We start from the raw sequence: 14,631 nt of genomic DNA, 5'->3' as shown, positions 1-14,631 counted from the left end.
AGGGACAAGATTGTAGACCTACACAAGGCTGGAATGAGCTACAAGACCATCGCCAAGCAGCTTGGTGAGAAGGTGACAACAGTTTGTGCGATTATTTGCAAAAGGAAGAAACACAAAATAACTGTCAATCTCCCTCGGCCTGGGGCTCCATGCAATATCTCACCTCGTGGAGTTGCAATGATCATGAGAACGGTGAGGAATCAGCCCAGAACTACACGGGAGGATCTTGTCAATGATCTCAAGGCAGCTGGGACCATAGTCACCAAGAAAACAATTGGTAACACATTACGCCGTGAAGGACTGAAATCCTGCAGCGCCCGCAAGGTTCCCCTGCTCAAGACAGCACATATACAGTGGGGAAAAAAATTATTTAGTCAGCCACCAACTGTGCAAGTTCTCCCACTTAAAAAGATGAGAGAGGGCTGTAATTTTCATCATAGGTACACGTCAACTATGACAGACAAATTGAGAGAAGAAAATCCAGAAAATCACATTGTAGGATTTTTAATGAATTTATTTGCAAATTATGGTGGAAAATAAGTATTTGGTCACCTACAAACAAGCAAGATTTCTGGCTCTCACAGACCTGTAACTTCTTCTTTAAGAGGCTCCTCTGTCCTCCACTCGTTACCTGTATTAATGGCACCTGTTTGAACTTGTTATCAGTATAAAAGACACCTGTCCACAACCTCAAACAGTCACACTCCAAACTCCACTATGGCCAAGACCAAAGAGCTGTCAAAGGACACCAGAAACAAAATTGTAGACCTGCACCAGGCTGGGAAGACTGAATCTGCAATAGGTAAGCAGCTTGGTTTGAAGAAATCAACTGTGGGAGCAATTATTAGGAAATGGAAGACATACAAGACCACTGATAATCTCCCTCGATCTGGGGCTCCACGCAAGATCTCACCCCGTGGGGTCAAAATGATCACAAGAACGTTGAGCAAAAATCCCAGAACCACACGGGGGGACCTAGTGAATGACCTGCAGAGAGCTGGGACCAAAGTAACAAAGCCTACCATCAGTAACACACTACACCGCCAGGGACTCAAATCCTGCAGTGCTAGACGTGTCCCCCTGCTTAAGCCAGTACATGTCCAGGCCCGTCTGAAGTTTGCTAGTGTGCATTTGGATGATCCAGAAGAGGATTGGGAGAATGTCATATGGTCAGATGAAACCAAAATATAACTTTTTGGTAAAATCTCAACTCGTCGTGTTTGGAGGACAAAGAATGCTGAGTTGCATCCAAAGAACACCATACCTACTGTGAAGCATGGGGGTGGAAACATCATGCTTTGGGGCTGTTTTTCAGCAAAGGGACCAGGACGACTGATCCGTGTAAAGGAAAGAATGAATGGGGCCATGTATCGTGAGATTTTGAGTGAAAACCTCCTTCCATCAGTAAGGGCATTGAAGATGAAACGTGGCTGGGTCTTTCAGCATGACAATGATCCCAAACACACCGCCCGGGCAACGAAGGAGTGGCTTTGTAAGAAGCATTTCAAGGTCCTGGAGTGACCTAGCCAGTCTCCAGATCTCAACCCCATAGAAAATCTTTGGAGGGAGTTGAAAGTCCGTGTTGCCCAGCGACAGCCCCAAAACATCACTGCTCTAGAGGAGATCTGCATGGAGGAATGGGCCAAAATACCAGCAACAGTGTGTGAAAACCCTGTGAAGACTTACAGTAAATGTTTGACCTGCGCATTGCCAACAAAGGGTATATAACAAAGTATTGAGAAACTTTTGTTATTGACCAAATACTTATTTTCCACCATAATCTGCAAATAAATTCATTAAAAATCCTACAATGTGATTTTCTGGATTTTCTTTTCTAATTTTGTCTGTCATAGTTGACGTGTACCTATGATGAAAATTACAGGCCTCTCTCATCTTTTTAAGTGGGAGAACTTGCACAATTGGTGGCTGACTAAATACTTTTTTTCCCCACTGTACAGGCCCGTCTGAAGTTTGCCAATGAACATCTGAATGATTCAGAGGAGAACTGGGTGAAAGTGTTGTGGTCAGATGAGACCAAAATCGAGCTCTTCGGCATCAACTCAACTCGCCGTGTTTGGAGGAGGAGGAATGCTGCCTATGACCCCAAGAACACCATCCCCACCGTCAAACATGGAGGTGGAAACATTATGCTTTGGGGGTGTTTTTCTGCTAAGGGGACAGGACAACTTCACCGCATCAAAGGGACGATGGACGGGGCCATGTACCGTCAAATCTTGGGTGAGAACCTCCTTCCTTTAGCCAGGGCATTTAAAATGGGTCGTGGATGGGTATTCCAGCATGACAATGACCCAAAACACACGGCCAAGGCAACAAAGGAGTGGCTCAAGAAGAAGCACATTATGGTCCTAGAGTGGCCTAGCCAGTCTCCAGACCTTAATCCCATAGAAAATCTGTGGAGGGAGCTGAAGGTTCGAGTTGCCAAACATCAGCCTCGAAACCTTAATGACTTGGAGAAGATCTGCAAAGAGGAGTGGGACAAAATCCCTCCTGAGATGTGTGCAAACCTGGTGGCCAACTACAAGAAATGTCTGACCTCTGTGTTTGCCAACAAGGGTATTGCCACCAAGTACTAAGTCATGTTTTGCAGAGGGGTCAAATACTTATTTCCCTCATTAAAATGCAAATCAATTGATAACATTTTTGACATGTTTTTTTTCTGGATTTTGTTGTTGTTATTCTGTCTCTCACTGTTCAAATAAACCTACCATTAAAATTATAGACTGATCATGTCTTTGTCAGTGGGCAAACGTACAAAATCAGCAGGGGATCAAATACTTTTTTCCCCTCACTGTACATGATGCTAATCAGAATGACAACCAGGTCTGTCAGACTGACTGGATCTGTAAAACAGAAAAATGACAAATTGATCAGACAGTTAGGTTGGCAACCTAGAATAATATATTGCAGCTGTTCCTCAAGGATGGGGTCTACGTAACTTCTGTGAAATAACTGTAGAATTATCTAAAACGATAAGACAACTGTTTTAAAAAACATCTAACAAAAAGTATTTATGTCTGCTCATACCTTTGCGTTTCCCCACTTTGATGGGAAAGAGCTTTCTCCCATTAGTGTACATGAGAAGCCTTCCAAGCACACATAATGAGTGAACAAAATAAGTGTATTCTAGCTTTTTGGCAGTGTAGAGTCCTTTTAGCAATGCCTGGACAGAAACAAGATTATAATTCAACAGTGGGAACAGAATAGATATAATATATATAGAATATAAAATAGAATAGAATCCCTCCGATGTCAACAACTACAGACCAGTATCCCTTCTTTCTTTTCTCTCCAAAACTCTTGAGCGTGCCGTCTCTAGCCAACTCTCCTGCTATCTCTCTCGGAATGACCTTCTTGATCCAAACCAGTCAGGTTTCAAGACTGGTCATTCAACTGAGACTGCTCTTTTCTGTGTCACGGAGGCTCTCCACACTGCTAAAGCTAACTCTCTCTCCTCTGCTCTTATCCTTCTAGACCTATCCGCTGCCTTTGATACTCTGAACCATCAGATCCTCCTCTCCACCCTCTCCGAGTTGGGCATCTCCGGCGCTGCTCACTCTTGGATTGCGTCCTACCTGACAGGTCGCTCCTACCAGGTGGCGTGGCGAGAATCTGTCTCCGTACCACGTACTCTCACCACTGGTGTCCCCCAGGGCTAAGCTATTCTCTCTATACACCAAGTCACTTGGCTCTGTCATATCCTCACATGGTCTCTCCTATCATTGCTACGCAGACGACACACAATTAATTTTCTCCTTTCCCCCTTCTGATAACCAGGTGGCGAATCGCATCTCTGCATGTCTGGCAGACATATCAGTGTGGATGTCGGATCACCACCTCAAGCTGAACCTTGGCAAGACGGAGCTGCTCTTCCTCCCGGGGAAGGACTGCCCGCTCCATGATCTCGCCATCACGGTTGACAACTCCATTGTGTCCTCCTCCCAGAGTGCAAAAAACCTTGGCGTGACCCTGGACAACACCCTGTCGTTCTCTGCTAACATCAAAGCGGTGACCCGATCCTGCAGGTTCATGCTCTACAACATTCGCAGAGTACGACCCTACCTTACACAGGTCCTAATCCAGGCACTTGTCATCTCCCATCTGGATTACTGCAACTCGCTGTTGGCTGGGCTCCCTGCCTGTGCCATTAAACCCCTACAACTCATCCAGAACGTTGCAGCCCGTCTGGTGTTCAACCTTCCCAAGTTCTCTCATGTCACCCCACTCCTCCACACACTCCACTGGCTTCCAGTTGAGGCTCACATCTACTACAAGACCATGGTGCTTGCCTACAGAGCTGTGAGGGGAACGGCACCTCCTTACCTTCAGGCTCTGATCAGACCCTACACCCAAACGAGGGCACTACCTTCATCCACCTCTGGCCTGCTAGCTCCCCTACATCTACGGAAGCACAGTTCCCGCTCAGCCCAGTCAAAGCTATTCGCTGCTCTGGCAACTCAATGGTGGAACAAGCTCCCCCACGACGCCAGGACTGCGGAGTCACTGACCACCTTCCGGAGACACTTGAAACCCTACCTCTTTCAGGAATACCTGGAATAGTATAAAGTAATTCTTCTTCCCCCATCCCCCATAAAAAAAAAATAGGTGGTTGTCCCACTGGCTATCATAAGTTGAATGCACCAATTTGTAAGTCGCTCTGGATAAGAGCGTCTGCTAAATGATGTAAATATAAATGTAATAGATCAAATGCTGTCTAAACCCATTTAACATCTGATCAGGTGAAACTCCCAATAACATAATGTGTAACAAATAGCATGCTGATGTAATTTCATATGAAACCAAATACAATTTCTTCACAAACCTATCTTTTAGCATATGCTGAAACAATTAAAACATACTACGGGCAGTGCTGACACTACATGATCACACAAGGGACAAAAAAGCCTTTGTGTAAACACTGACAATGGGGTCAGTTTATCTGTGCTCATCCAATGCAAGGTCAAGAATGCAGCCTCACTCTATGCCAGATAACACTAGGCACTTTCCGGAGAAATACTCCCTCTTCTCTGACGATAACACAGCTATCTGGGCTCAGGAGACAGGCAGGGAGGACATAACACCTCTGTTTTATGGAGAACTATACAGCATAGAGAGGCATTAGTCATCTCTTTTTCACTAGGCCTTCCATATCATACATGAGGCTGTGGACATATCAATTGTACTGTATTCAAGAGAAACAATGTATGGAGAAAAATAGTGGGCCCTTCTGAAGTCTCAATGGATTTAGCTTGGGAGAGAATAGAGAGAAGCTAGTCTGAATTAGAATACAGGTGTGGGATAAGTAATATGTTCCGTCCTAACCAAATGAAGAAACACCTAAGGGATTCTTAAATAATTTCTGCATTTCCATAACCCTAAGTCTCCTTTACTTAATTACCCCCTAGAATGATATAGCCTACCACAAGTTATTTAGCACAATCATAGTGAGCTCTAGTCCACACATAAACCATTTATTTTATTATGGACCAAATGATGTATACATATTGCATGGTCATAGACAATCTGGGTTTATCAAGACTTTTCAAGAGCCCTCTACTACCTGAGCTTGACCAGTCAGTGATTCCCTCCATCCCCACCAACACTATGCAGCTCCTCCCAAAACTATACAGTATACACAGTGGTCATCTCTATCAGTGCATGGGAGCACTCCTCGACCCTGGCGATAGATAGTAGAAGAGCCATTGGGCCTGGAGAGGAGGACAGACTAAGACCACAGACGGAGGAAAACAAACCAGCGGCTGCCTGATAACTCCTGATACGGTCCGCCTCAACAAGACTTGACTTATTCAACATCTAAACCCCCTCCACTACAGTGGGATAAGGAGGTGTGTGAACCAGGTGAATAGGGAGAGGTGGAGGCAAGCTGTGAGGGCTGGCCTCTGGCGCCTGCATCGAGTTGTCAAGGGTTATAGAACAGGTGAAAAGCCACAGAAAAAGCTACTATCTCCTGATTAAAATGTCATGGGTAGTAAATATACATGTTCACCTCCAACAACTAGATACAAAATAGGCCTACATGTCAATTTTTAGTGTTGTGCTACAGTAGATCTTGGTTATAATATAATTGAAATAGAATGGAGAAATACCCGTGTAGATTAAAGTTGAATTTACTGATGTGCTGGTTCTGGATAGAGTGGGTGACCTCAGCCGTCTCATCTATGAATGGGTCACAGGACTCAATAGATACACTACTGATGAACTGCTACAATCTGGGATATAACCGCACTCATTACAATCATCAAAGGGACGTTTTAAACACTGAAAAAAATACAACTGAAGACCAGGAAATAATTAAAAATAAATTAGTTTTAAGTTAATATATTTTCCAGAACTCTACCTCAGAATATAACTATGAATAGCAAGTGTAATGTCTTCATCATCCATCAATGTCATACTGTAAGGCAAGCATTACATGTATGGCAAGTTTTTAATAGCTATAAAGGCAATTAAGAATTGAATCTTAATGAAACTGGGAACTCATTTCTAATCACGAAGGAGGACAATCAGAGACAGACCCTTGATATTCCTGGAGTGGTCAATCATCAGCTCATCATTAATCTCTCACCACCCCCATTTCCAGTCCACTCTCACTGCCACAGAACAGAACCATTAAGATTAGTCGTCACTCACTCACCAGAGACTTGTACTTCCTCTCCAGAAGCCTGTAGACCACGGTCCTGCTGTAGTAACCATGCAGGAAGAGACAGGACTGACATCATCTTCACTCAGCACTGACAATTGGTTAGACTACTTATGGGGGGGATCGGTTTCTTGTAGTGTTTAGAGAAGCAAGGTTAATATTGTGCTCACCATCCATTTCTTAAACCAGGTGGCTTTGATATCCAGTAAGGCAATGAAGTGCAAGGCTTTCTCTGACCCTTGTGTGCCTAAGCCGTGTTCAGGGTGTAAGGACCCTCTATTATCTCCTCCATGTACCTAGTGAGACAAAGTTACATTTTAGACTAAACTATTACTTTGCAAGTGCTGATCACTGAATATACCGTAAAACAGAACATCTCACTTTTCTGGGTGGCTAATCCAAAAGGTTATCACTTCCTTCTGAAAATCATTCATTAGTCGCATCTGGTGGGAAAATAAATGTAAATAAAAACTGTATCATATTCATATGGGTATAACTGCCATGCAAGTATCACATTAAAGAGGGTGCATAATGGTTTTAGAAGATGTCCGGTCTGTTTACAGTGAGGGAAAAAAGTATTTGATCCCCTGCTGATTTTGTACGTTTGTCCACTGACAAAGAAATGATCAGTCTATAATTTGAATGGTAGGTTTATTTGAACAGTGAGAGACAGAATAACAACAAAAAAATCCAGAAAAACGCATGTCAAAAATTTTATAAATTGATTTGCATTTGAATGAGGGAAATAAGTATTTGACCCCCTCTCAATCAGAAAGATTTCTGGCTCCCAGGTGTCTTTTATACAGGTAATGAGCTGAGATTAGGAGCACACTCTTAAAGGGAGTGCTCCTAATCTCAGTTTGTTACCTGTATAAAAGACACCTTGTAACGATCCCGGCAGTCTGAGTCGGGTCCTGTCTGTGGACTAGTTTTTCTGCTCGTGATCTCCAGTTTCCCGAGGGTTCTGGAACGCTCCGGGGAGCTCTCTTGATTTCCGCACCTGCATCCCATCAGCAATCTGCACACCTGGTCCTGATCATCACCCTTCTTAGGCTCTGGCCTAACATCCATTCCCTGCCGGATCGTTAGCCATGAACAGTAGGTTTACCAGAGTATCAGTCTTAGAGCTTCTAGCGTTAGTTTTGTTGTTTTGCACCTTGTTGGTTTGTTGTTTACTTACCTCCGTTTTGTTCCATCTGCAGTCACTCGTCCGGAACCTTCATCCAACCTCTGCCTGGTGGTCGGCGGCTGCCGAGCCATGATTGGATCAACCACTGCACCCCCAACAACTAATCAACGCCGCCCGCTCTGTTCCCTGGATTATTCAGCATCACTCTTGAATTTGTAAATAAACACTCACCTTCGTTTCAACTTACCTTGTCCTGGTCTGCTTCTGGGTTCTGGCTTTGTAACTCGTGACAGAACGATCCGGCCAGTAATGAACCCAGCGGACCTGGACTCTGTTCGCCATGCCATTACCCATCAGGAGAAGATGTTGGGCCATCATAGCACGGAGCTACAGGAGATCGCGTTGGCAGTTCGGAACCTTTCTACCGGTCTGACGGAGGTCCAGAACCAGCGCAAGTTTCCGGTGGAGGATCCACTACCGGTTTCACCCATCTCGCCTGCCGCGTCTGGAGCGGTGTCCTTCCGTGAGCCCAAGGTTCCGACGCCGGATAAATATGAGGGGGGAGCTGGGAAGATGCCGTTCTTTCCTTATGCAGTGTGGGTTAGTGTTCGATCTACAGCCCTACTCTTATGCCACAGACAAGGCTAGGATAGCCTTTGTGATTGAGTTGCTGCGTGGTCGAGCGCTGGAGTGGGCTTCAGCCGTTTGGGAACGACAAGACCCCTGCATGGCTTCATACCAGGGGTTCACGGCCGAGCTGAGGAAGCTTTTCGACCATTCCGTCCGAGGGAGGGACGCAGCTAGGCGCCTGTTTTCGCTTCACCAAGGAACTTCGCAGCGTGGCCGACTTCGTGATCGAGTTCAAGACGTTGGCTGTGGAGAGTGGGTGGAATGAGGAGTCTCTGCAAGCGGCCTTTTACCAGGGTCTGTCGGAGCAGCTCAAGGATGAGTTGATCTCCTATCCGGAGCCTAGTGACCTGGACAGCTTGGTAGCCTTGTCTATTCGGGTGGATAATCGAGTCCGAGAGCGAAGGAGGGAGAAGCAATGGGGTCCGTCCAATCGATCAGCTTCTCAGGTTCCAGTCGGGTCGGGGATTGGACCAGAATACGTCGATCATCGTCCACCACACAGGATTAGTGGAGAGGTCCTGTCTCCCGATTCGGAACCAATGCAAGTAGGGCGGCACGGGTTAACCAAGGAGGAACGCCAACTCAGACGTAGGACTAACTGTTGCCTCTACTGTGGTGGTTCGGGACATTACCTCGCCACCTGTTCCCGGCGGTCGTCAAACTGCGCGGCTCGCTAAAGTTGGGAGGACTTTTAGCGAGCCAGTTTCGACCTCTCAATACCTCTGTCAGACCCCGTTTCCCGGCTACCCTTGTGAACAGGAATCAGAGCTTAGCGATTAACGCTTTTATCGATTCAGGTGCCGATGGAAGCTTTCTTGATGCCGAGTTGGTGGAACAGCTGGGGCTTTCCAAGGAGCAATTGCCGGAAGCCATTGAAGCGACCACTCTGAACGGCAGTAGTCTGGCACGTATCACGATGAGGACTGAACCGGTTAAGATGCTGTTGTCGGGGAATCATTCGGAGATGATTTCATTCTTCATTCTGCCGTCTTCCCATGTTCCTCTGGTCCTTGGATACCCCTGGCTGAAGGAACACAATCCCACGTTCGATTGGGTGACGGGCAAGGTAACGAGTTGGAGCCTTGATTGTCATGCTAACTGTCTCAAGACTGCCTGTCCCCATTCGGTTCCCAGTCAGGTGATTGAGGCTAAACCCCCAGATTTGTCCCTGGTTCCCGAGACATATCACGATTTGGGGGAAGTGTTCAGTAAGCAGAAGGCTCTGTCACTCCCCTCCCCACCGACCATATGATTGTGCCATCAACCTGTTCCCTGGAGCTGTCTACCCCAAGGGAAGGTTATACAGTATCTCCCGCCCTGAACGTGAGGCTTTGGAGACCTACATCAAGGAGTCCCTAGCTGCTGGTCTCGTTCGTCCCTCGTCATCACCCCTGGGGGCAGGATTCTTCTTTGTGGGTAAGAAGGATGGCTCTCTTCGACCGTGTATTGATTATCGGGGGTTGAATGACATCACGGTCAAGAACAAGTATCCCCTGCCCTTGATGAGTTCTGCCTTCGACTCCTTACAGGGTGCTACGGTGTTCACCAAGCTAGACCTACGCAATGCGTATCACATGGTCCGGATCAGAGAGGGAGACGAGTGGTTGACGGGTTTCAATACACCGATGGGTCACTTCGAGTATCAGGTGATGCCGTTTGGACTGACCAATGCTCCAGCGGTATTCCAGAGTATGGTGAACGACGTCCTGAGAGATATGATCGGTCTCTTTGTGTTTGTTTATCTGGATGACATTCTGATCTTCTCGAAGGAACCTTCCGACCACGTCCAGCATGTCCGGCAGGTTCTGCAGCGATTGTTGGAGAATCGCCTGTTCGTGAAGGCCGAGAAGTGCGAGTTTCACGCCCACACGACATCCTTTCTCGGGTACATCATCTCCAGGGGAGAGATTAGGATGGACCAGGAGAAGGTTAGAGCGTTTCTGGATTTGAAGAGGCGATTCACCAACGCACCGATTCTCTCTCAACCGGACACGGCCCGTCAGTTCGTCGTTGAAGTGGACGCGTCTGATGTGGGAGTTGGCGCCATCCTGTCGCAGCGATGCTCCACGGACAGTAAACTCCATCCCTGCGCCTACTACTCTCGTCGCCTTTCGCCTGCGGAGAGGAATTACGATGTGGGTAACCGGGAGCTTCTCGCGGTGAAACTTGCCTTGGAGGAGTGGCGGCACTGGTTGGAGGGGGCGGAGCAACCGTTTATTGTCTGGACTGACCACAAGAATCTTGCTTACGTGCAATCGGCTAGACGTCTCAACTCCCGTCAGGCCAGGTGGTCGTTGTTTTTCGGACGATTCAATTTTTCCCTGACGTTCCGACCTGGATCTAAGAACGGCAAGGCGGACGCCTTGTCTCGGATGTTCTCCAAGACGGAGGAGAGTGGGTCCAAGACCGAGACAATTCTCCCCCGGAACTGCGTCGTGGGAGCTGTTAGGTGGAAGATTGAGGAGGAGGTGATGGCGGCCCTTCGGACGCAGCCCGGTCCCGGTAACGGTCCACCCGGTCGGTTGTTTGTGCCTGAGTCGGTTCGTCCTGCGGTCCTCAAATGGTCCCACGCCAGCAAGATGGCTTGTCACCCTGGCGTGGCTCGGACGATGGCGTTTCTTCGCAGACGTTTTTGGTGGCCTGCCATGGCCGAGGATACTCGGGGTTATGTTGCTGCCTGTCCAGTGTGTGCGCAGAATAAGAGTACCAATCGGCCCAGCTCTGGACTACTTCACCCCCTTCCTATTCCCCGCGACCATGGTCGCATCTGGCCCTGGACTTTGTCACTGGGTTGCCCGCTTCTGAGGGGAACACGGTCGTTCTGACTATCGTGGACAGATTCAGCAAGTTCGCCCACTTTGTGCCAATTGCCAAGCTTCCCTCTGCCTCGGAGACGTCCGAGATCCTGGTTAGGGAGGTTTTCAGGGTCCACGGTTTGCCCAGTGATATCGTTTCCGACCGTGGCCCTCAGTTTACCTCTGCTGTCTGGAAGTCCTTCTGTTTGGCCATTGGAGCTACAGTCAGTCTCACATCTGGTTTTCACCCCCAATCTAATGGTCAGGCGGAGAGAGCCAACCAGAGGATGGAATCCACGCTACGCTGCCTGGCCTCTTCCAACCCCACCTCCTGGGTCTCTCAGTTGCCTTGGGTTGAGTATGCCCACAATACTCTCCCTACATCTGCCACTGGGATGTCTCCCTTCCAGTGCCTGTATGGCTACCAACCTCCCTTGTTCCCTTCTCAGGAGAAGGAGCTCTCAGTGCCTTCTGTTCAGGCCCATATTCGTCGTTGCCACCGGACCTGGCATCGGGCCAGAAAGGCACTCCTTAGAGTTTCGGACCGGTATCAGCTCCAGGCGAATCGTCGCCGGATCCCCGCTCCCACCTATACCATCGGAGATAGGGTCTGGTTGGCCACACGGGATCTTCCTTTACGGACTGAGTCTAGGAAGTTGTTACCGAAGTTCATTGGTCCGTTTGTGGTGGAGAAGGTGATCAATCCGGTGGCAGTTCGACTCAAACTCCCGAGGACGCTCAGAGTCCATCCCACCTTTCATGTCTCCTGCCTCAAGCCTGTTTTCCTCAGTCCTCTGTTGCCTCCTCCGCCTCCTCCTCCTCCTCCTCGGATGATCGGAGGTGGTCCTGCCTACACGGTGCGACGCATCATGGATTCCAGACGGCGGGGCCGGGGTTTCCAGTATCTCGTGGACTGGGAGGGGTATGGTCCTGAAGAGAGGAGTTGGATTCCGCGGCGACAGATCCTAGATGCTGACCTCATCCGTGACTTCTACCGCCTCCATCCTGGCGCTCCGGGAGTCCGCCCGGTGGCGTTCGTCGGAGGGGGGGTACTGTAACGATCCCGGCAGTCTGAGTCGGGTCCTGTCTGTGGACTAGTTTTTCTGCTCGTGATCTCCAGTTTCCCGAGGGTTCTGGAACGCTCCGGGGAGCTCTCTTGATTTCCGCACCTGCATCCCATCAGCAATCTGCACACCTGGTCCTGATCATCACCCTTCTTAGGCTCTGGCCTAACATCCATTCCCTGCCGGATCGTTAGCCATGAACAGTAGGTTTACCAGAGTATCAGTCTTAGAGCTTCTAGCGTTAGTTTTGTTGTTTTGCACCTTGTTGGTTTGTTGTTTACTTACCTCCGTTTTGTTCCATCTGCAGTCACTCGTCCGAACCTTCATCCAACCTCTGCCTGGTGGTCGGCGGCTGCCGAGCCATGATTGGATCAACCACTGCACCCCCAACAACTAATCAACGCCGCCCGCTCTGTTCCCTGGATTATTCAGCATCACTCTTGAATTTGTAAATAAACACTCACCTTCGTTTCAACTTACCTTGTCCTGGTCTGCTTCTGGGTTCTGGCTTTGTAACTCGTGACACACCTGTCCACAGAAGCAATCAATCAATCAGATTCCAAACTCTCCACCATGGCCAAGACCAAAGAGCTCTCCAAGGATGTTAGGGACAAGATTGTAGACCTACACAAGGCTGGAATGGGCTACAAGACCATTGCCAAGCAGCTTGGTGAGAAGGATGACAACAGTTGGTGCGATTATTCGCAAATGGAAGAAACACAAAAGAACTGTCAATCTCCCTCGGCCTGGGGCTCCATGCAAGATCTCACCTCATGGTGTTGCAATAATCATGAGAACGGTGAGGAAAGCCCAGAACTACATGGGAGGATCTTGTCAATGATCTCAAGGCAGCTGGGACCATAGTCACCAAGAAAACTTCACGCCGTGAAGGACTGAAATCCTGCAGTGCCCGCAAGGTCCCCCTGCTCAAGCAAGCACATATACAGGCCCGTCTGAAGTTTGCCAATGAACATCTGAATGATTCAGAGGAGAACTGGGTGAAAGTGTTGTGGTCAGATGAGACCAAAATCGAGCTCTTTGGCATCAATTCAACTCGCCATGTTTGGAGGAGGAGGAATGCTGCCTATGACCCCAAGAACACCATCTCCACCGTCAAACATGGAGGTGGAAACATTATGCTTTGGGGGTGTTTTTCTGCTAAGGGGACAGGACAACTTCACCGCATCAAAGGGACGATGGACGGGGCCATGTACCATCAAATCTTGGGTGAGAACCTCCTTCCGTCAGCCAGGGCATTGAAAATGGGTCGTGGATGGGCATTCCAGCATGACAATGACCCAAAACACACGGCCAATGCAACAAAGGAGTGGCTCAAGAAGAAGCACATTAAGGTCCTGGAGTGGAAAATCTGTGGAGGTAGCTGAAGGTTCGAGTTGCCAAACGTCAGCCTCGAAACCTTAATGACTTGGAGAAGATCTGCAAAGAGGAGTGGGACAAAATCCCTCCTGAGATGTGTGCAAACCTGGTGGCCAACTACAAGAAACGTCTGACCTCTGTGATTGCCAACAAGGGTTTTGCCACCAAGTACTAAGTCATGTTTTGCAGAGGGGTCAAATACTTATTTCCCTCATTAAAATGCAAATCAATTGATAACATTTTTGACATGCATTTTTCTGGATTTTTTTTGTTGCTATTCTGTCTCTCACTGTTCAAATAAACCTACCATTCAAATTATAGACTGATCATGTCTTTGTCAGTGGACAAACGTACAAAATCAGCAGGGGATCAAATACTTTTTTCCCTCACTGTACATCAATCCCAGCTGATCCAGTTGGGAGGCTCAGTTTTTGGTACAGGAAGTCAGACTCATTTTCCACATCAGACTTTGAATAGAAAAAGAAACAAGACATTTCATAAACATATAGGGGAAAACTAATGAATTACCTAAACTGGTGTCGATCTCTCTTGTTACATTCAGTGGAGAAGAGGAGAATGTTTTTGCAAAAAAGCACAGGACCTTATCCTGAATAGAGGATAAACAAAACTCTAGGACTCATGCAGGTGTGAATTTTTGCAATTTCACTGTGTGACAAATGTTCATCAGACCAATAAAAAACTAAAGTTGTTTACAAAACAGAGTACACAAAATCCCTAGGGGGTGAATTCCCATATTAGAGTATCATATTATATTTAGCCATTTACAGTCCTAGCCCTGTCTAAGCTGGGGGAGGGGGTTCTACTAAGGTATATGGAATTGTTTTAACCCTCCCGTTGTCCTAGGGTCAAAATGACCCGCCACTGTGTTGAACCAACTTTATTTAATTTTTATATTTTGGGGATCATTTGTGAGAAGGAGGCAGTGAGACTTTTCAG

At 47.7% G+C, this 14,631-nt stretch overlaps 1 long non-coding RNA gene across 1 annotated transcript; it reads right to left on the bottom strand.

Annotated features, from left to right (window-relative positions):
- Nucleotides 1–6,859: 6,859 nt before the first annotated feature.
- LOC121552887 lies at nt 6,860–14,281 on the bottom strand. Its single transcript, XR_005997320.1, has 3 exons — nt 14,203–14,281; nt 7,061–7,122; nt 6,860–6,975 (listed from the first exon to the last, which is right to left on the bottom strand). It is a non-coding gene; the product is annotated as an uncharacterized LOC121552887 (long non-coding RNA).
- Nucleotides 14,282–14,631: the final 350 nt, after the last annotated feature.

Source organism: Coregonus clupeaformis, chromosome 36, assembly GCF_020615455.1.
Source record: "Coregonus clupeaformis isolate EN_2021a chromosome 36, ASM2061545v1, whole genome shotgun sequence".
Classification (NCBI taxonomy): Eukaryota; Metazoa; Chordata; class Actinopteri; order Salmoniformes; family Salmonidae; genus Coregonus; species Coregonus clupeaformis.
This window is presented reverse-complemented; position numbering and strand designations above follow the sequence as displayed.